The sequence below is a fragment of the Sinocyclocheilus grahami genome, unplaced genomic scaffold (assembly GCF_001515645.1).
Source record: "Sinocyclocheilus grahami isolate Dianchi unplaced genomic scaffold, SAMN03320097.WGS_v1.1 scaffold695.1, whole genome shotgun sequence".
NCBI lineage: Eukaryota > Metazoa > Chordata > Actinopteri > Cypriniformes > Cyprinidae > Sinocyclocheilus > Sinocyclocheilus grahami.
The window spans coordinates 561,781-568,415 of NW_015505874.1; positions in this window are offsets into that span (position 1 = coordinate 561,781).

Here is a 6,635-nt window from a genome sequence, read left to right on the forward strand (position 1 = left end):
GTTTTTTGGAATACCCCCCAGATAGATCGGCCTATCTCACTTTCTTAGATCTGACTTTGAGGTTTTGTAACTTCCTGCATGTCTCTACACTACAGTATGAATCTCTCAGTATGAGCACAGATGCGCACAGACGCAGTGGACAGTGAAGAGTGACAACAGCATCAGTACGTACTGCATATGAGACTTTGTGTGCAATTACTGACACAATCTTTTAAAAATATTACATTATTTTATTATTATTAATATAAAAAGACATGTGACTGTTGTTATTTTTTTTAATTATTATTAATCTTGACTTTATACTGGCAGTTCAATATTCAATAAAAATACCAAGGTTATACTTTTGAATCATGCTGGAATTTATTCACCATATTTGATCTTTAGCCACTGCTAATAAACTTGAATTGTATCTTCTTCCTCCATTTGCTTACTTGTATTTCCTGTCTGTATAAATGATATTTAATGATTGAGTAGTAATACAGTAGTAATACTTCTGTGGCTTCTTTTTGTCCAGCAAACAGGTCAACAAAATGGATTCAGTCTATGAAAACTTTGATTACACGCCTTCGACAACAGCTCCAGATGTCAGATGCTCTCTGTACAAAGGTAAGATGTTATAGGTTTTATAATTTATATTTTCCTAATTTCTGTTAAGATGATACCAAGATCATGTTAGAGAGGATTTATTTACTGCAGAAAGAATCTTCATGCATTCTAAAACAAAATATCAAATGAAAAAAGTGATGTATGTAGACATCATTCCATTCTTTCTTTCTCTCAACCATTTGATTATAATTTGAACCATTATCAGATTTTTGTTTTATATATATTAGTTTAATTTCCCACAAATGCTGTGAGCTCTTTTAAAGGACTTGATCATGCTAAAAAATATTTTACCAAAATGTAAGAATAGTTATAGATACATTTTCAAAAATATGTTACAGGCCACAACGAAAATTCAGAACTTATTCGTTTGGAACAATTTGTCACTTTAACACAATTTCTGACCCCAGGTTTCTCCTTTGAAAAACAAGAACGAGAGCGAGAAGTCACTTCTCCTAAGTGGACTAAAGTTCTTCTGACTCTTCTCAGTCTCTCTCTTGTTTTTGGTCTCGGAGGTCTCTGTGCTCTAGGGATGCTTTGTGAGTATAACTGATACGAGATCTTTGCTCTGTTCAGGGTGCATTCAAGTTGCACTCTGTTCAGGGTGCACTTACAGTACTAGTGTAGAGCAGAAGCATCTTTTCAGCAGTGAGGCAATTGATTTTTTTTAAGCTACAGATTAAGCAAGCGTTGTTGAACAATACATTTTTATTGGTGATCAAACTGCACATCCGATGTGTTTCTGGACATTACAATGAATATAAAACTAAAGGCAACACTTAACAATAAAGTTTCATTTGTTAACATTAGTTAATGCATTAACTAACTTGAATAATGTACAACATTTATTAACCTCTGTTAATGTTAATTAATAAGAATGTTCTTGTTGCATTAACTAATGTTAACAGATTCACTTCTGATGTTAAAATGCATTAGTAAATGTTAAGATTACACATTAAGTAAGATTAATAAATGCTGTAGAACTGTTGTTTATTGTTAGTGTTATCTAATGTAGTTAACTAATGAAACCTTATTGTAAAGTGTTACTAAATTATATTTCTGTTCTGCTCTGATGCCTAAAATAATAAGTTCATTTTAAATAATTATAATATTTTTGTAATTGTTCTAAATGTAATTTCTAAACCCCATAAGCCTTCACAGTTTTCATATTAAACTGCAAATAATTCAGCCTGAAGCATTAATGTACAAATAATTTCAGTCTTAGGTGTTTTGTGAACATCATACTTTTAAGTATCTCTCTTTTGACTTGCATTGTGCACAATGACTTGCATGTCATTTTTAATAATTGCTGCTGTGATTGTTTTCTCTTAAATCAGATGTCAATACGCTTGCCGATTTTAAATCTGCTCAAGAGAAGAACAGCACAAGTGAGAAACCATAAAAACAGTAGAACACAGACACGTTTTATTCACATAGTTTTCTCTGAACTGACCACATCTATTGGTTTTCACATTTTCTTCAAGTTATGAGAGAACTAGAGGAACTGAAAACTAATTACACCAGAGTTAAAGAATCCCTCTCCCTTTGTGTTCGTGAGTTGGCTTTTTTAATAACCTTTTTTATTTTATTTTTTACATTAAGCATTTATTTGATCACAATTGGTCTAATATGTGTATGCAAGTATGTGACAAGTTACATGGACAATCATTCTGGCCGTAAGTACTGTACATCAAACTCTTTCTTCTAAAAAAGTAAATAGTGCATTGCAGTGCATTTGTCTGAATGGCTGCTTCTTTCTGATTTACTTTTTAAAGCTTAAGGAAAGCACAAGGAACCAAAGTTTGATTAGCTTCAAATCAATCAACATAACTGAAGTTTTAATTGCACTTTTTAATTCATTATTCACAGCTCAGACTTGTAATCTCTCTGTGGATGGCTGGATAGCTTGTCATGGAAAGCTGTATTTATTCAACTCTGATAAAATGAACTGGTCAAGCAGCCGTGCTTCCTGTGTTTCAAAAGGAGCTGATCTGGTCACCATAACCAGTCAAACAGAACAGGCAAGTCAGATCAATTATAGTCTAGAGTAATGCTATTGATCAGCATTTGTGCAAACGGTTCACACAAAATATGTACAAACGGAAATATGAAATCCTCACAAAACCTGCTGAAACAATGACGACGAATACATCATGACCAAAACCACCCACAGTTTCCTGCACTGTTATTTTGTTGTGGAAAGGATGATAATCCAGTTTGTTGATTAAGTGCTTCTAGCTTGAGTTTGGTGTATGAATTGTAATATGTAAAAAAAAAAGAGGTGTATTTCTCCTTTAGGATTTTCTGGTCTCTAAAATTAAACAGACACAGTGGATTGGTCTCAGTGATCTGGAAACTGAAGGACACTGGGTTTGGGTGAATAACCAAACTCTCAATGAAACTGGAGTACAGTAAGAACTATCTGTCATAAATCACTGTAGAATAAATACGGCTGATAATCACTGTAGTTTGAATGACAAATGATTGTGAATTTTATTACAAGTTTAAAAAAAATGTGATCATCCAAGACCTAACATGATCACCTTAAATACAGCTCTGTTATAAAATTATTTTAAGGATAATAATGTGTTATTTACCCAGACTGTTTGTGTCTTAAAGGTTCTGGTTCAGTGAGGGGCCGACAGAACCTGATAACTGGAAAAAACAGGATCCGTCTGGAGAGGACTGTGCTAGTCTGGGAGATTCAAATGGCAACTTTCAGTCTTGGTTTGATGCTTCTTGTAAAAAAAAGAAAAAGTTTATTTGTGAAAAGAAACTTTTATCTACCTCTATCTTTGGTAATAATTAATAAGGTCTACTGATTTTGCATATGCACAGAAAACTAGAGGGAGGGCTTTTTTTTTTTTTAGATTTGCTTACTCGTGTTTTTGTTGTAAAAACGCAGTTTTTTTCCTCCAGTGAAATGAACTGAAATATGTATTTGAATGTGTCCTGTTTAAAGTTTAATCTAGAATCTGTAAATCATACTATACTTGCTAATACAAAAGCTTTTTGTTTTGATAGCTCACACATCACTCATCTTAGTCAGTTTTAATTATGTGCTTTAGTATCATATCTGAAACGGTTGTCACCTTTATTTTAATTTGCATGTAGTTGTGGTCAGCAGACGACAGCCTTGCGGTTGAACATGAGTTTGTGTCTAAAATATTCAACAATTAAATAAGAATTTTAAGACTGCTATTGCTAAATGAATAATCAATTTAAATGTTATGTCCACTATTTCTTGTGAAGCAAATATAGTAGGTTTTTGTGAGAAACTGAACAGAATTTAATCACTAACAATCTGATAATTTAGCATTTTTACATGTAATTTTTGCCTGTTTTGTCACTTTGTACAGTAGGGGAAATATTTATTTGATCCCCTGCTGATTTTTTTTATTAAGTTTGCCCACAAAGAAATGAAGGGTCTGTCATTTTTATGGTAGGTTTATTTTAACGGAAAGAGACAGAATATCAACCAAAAAATCCAGAAAAATTATGAATTATGAATAAATTAAATTCAGCTATAAAGCAGAAGACAGTAATGTCACTATTATGCTCAAATTAGTTTTTTTCTCATGATAAAAAAAAACGAACAAAACAAAAACATCCCGAATGCCCAACTACTGAATGACTGTCAATTGAGAATATTGTTTACTGATAATAGTGTAGTTCCAGCATCTACCAGCAGTTAGGGTGACCATATTTTAGTTTTCCAAAAAGAGGACAGTGGGTGCTGGCTGGGCCAGGCCGGGCGGGGCGGGGGGCTGGGGTGTGGTTGGTGGTTAAAGTAATGCCCAAAAGCGCCCAAAGCGCAATCTCAAATATCAAAACTCATTATGTCATTTCCATACCTAATATAGGCCTACATATTTTACAGTCACTGTTCTGCATATTGATCATCAACACAGCTAAAAAGCTTCCTACCAGTGGCCCTTCTTCACAAAACGTAACATCTAGCACAGTTTAATCATAGGTAGAATGCAAAAAGTTTCAATACAAGCATTTCAGTCAAATGTAATTTATGCAACATTTCAAACCTTTAACCAGGGACGGCCCTGACCAATTTGGTGCCCTAGGCAAGATTTTAGCTGGTGCCCCTTGCAATTTCTCCACCGATCATTCACACAGAAACGTCACAGCTTTATGACATAAAACAAATTACATATAAATAAGACAGTTGTACAAAAAAATAAATGAATAAACTTTATCATCCGAAGGCAGCTACAATACTAAAATGTAAGTCTTAATTTCTTCATTTCAGACATTCATAAATTTAGGAATGCACTGATCTTAATTTCTCATGGCAGAATCCAATACTGATTTTTAATTATATTTTATTTAAGCAAAAGACAAGAAAAAATGAAAGTATGAGTAGGGAGAATATGGTTAGTTGCTTCATTAGATTTTGATCTAAAGTAGACTGTATAATTTCAAATCCTGAAGCAAAAACAGAATGGTTTGACTTTAGCCTTGTGAAATTAGGCTACATAAAACACCAAACTGGGTTTTTCTCAGCCTCGGGTCAGTCAGAGCGCTCACGGTACGCATAGTGCTTACAGCCGTACACCTGCAGATGCCACTGGTGGGCGGGGCTACCAAAATATGATGTCATATTTATGGATTTTGCATAATAGGTCCCCTTTAAAAAAGAAAGTGAATAATAATGAAATAAATGTTTTTCAATAGGTTTGCTTTCAGTTAGCTATTTGATGCTGTAAAAACGGGGTGTGGCATCATGATTGTGCGCTTGCGCTTGAGTCTGTGGGAGTTTGGGAGGGACTTTGATACGGTGGCTCCACCTCACAATCACTACTGCACAGACTCAGGCTCCAAATGAGGTCACTGGCACAAGATGACAGCAGCCATACATAAGACATTTTGACATTTCCACTTTTCTATAGTGGAAAGAAGAGGAAGTCTTTTTTTTATGCGAGACACCTCTGTGCCTTTAGGAAATGACCCTTTTGATAAGGAAGATTCAGGACAGGAAAGCAAATGCCTTTGTTTTCAATATGAACCTCCATATTAACTGCAATAAATTTAGCCCTTAATTTATAAACTCCATTCAAAGGGTGTTTTTTTTTTTTGGTAAATAATTTTTGACCTGCCCAGCTCAATCCAAGCAGCTGAGTCCTTAATATTTTCAAACACATCTCTTTCATCTTCATTTGACCCTCTAACTCTAGCATTCTCTATTCTAATGCTACTTCTAATTTTATCTGCTTGTTTTTTTTTCATTAAAAAACTTGACCCTATAACATTTGCACTCTCTATTCTATTTCTATTCTAATGGCCAATCCATAATTTTTGGGGGGGATTTTATTTTAAAAATGTTTTTTATAAGTATCGGTTCAGGCCCCGTTTAGGCACTGGAACCGTTTTAAAAGTAACGATTTGGCACTGGTATCAAAAAAAAAAAAACCGATACCCAACCCTACTCATGACAGCTCATCGGCTGCCCGGTTGTGCAGACCAGGAATGTGAAAACAGATGCTTCTGACTGCAGAGGAGGAGGTGGCGGGTGAGTTGCGACATGCGACGGGAGCGTAGACCACCTTGTCAGTTTATGTACGCAACGGTCGCTGTGTTGTCCGTGTGGACTAGTACGTGCTTGCCTCGTAAGCGCCCTTTGAGACGGATCAAGGCGAGGCGCACTGCCAGCAACTCGAGGCAATTGATGTGCCAGTGCAGTTGGGGGCCCGTCCAAACCCCTGACACTGCAAGCCCGTCGAACGCGACACCCCAGCTGGTGGTTGAGGCATCCGTGTGAACCACAGCATGCCTGGAGACCTGTTCTAGGGGTACTCCTGCCCGGAGAAATGGCAGGTCTGACCACGGGGTGAAGGTTTGGCGGCAGGCCGGTGTGACTTGGACCCGGTGAGTACCGTGTTGCTATGCCCACCTCGGGACTCAGCCATGGAGCCAGTGCTGAAGCGGTCTCATATGGAGCAGCCCCAGCGGCGTGACTTTTCCCAGTTGACCCAAAGGCCCAACTGGCTGAGGTGCCCGAGCACCAATTCCCTCTGTTC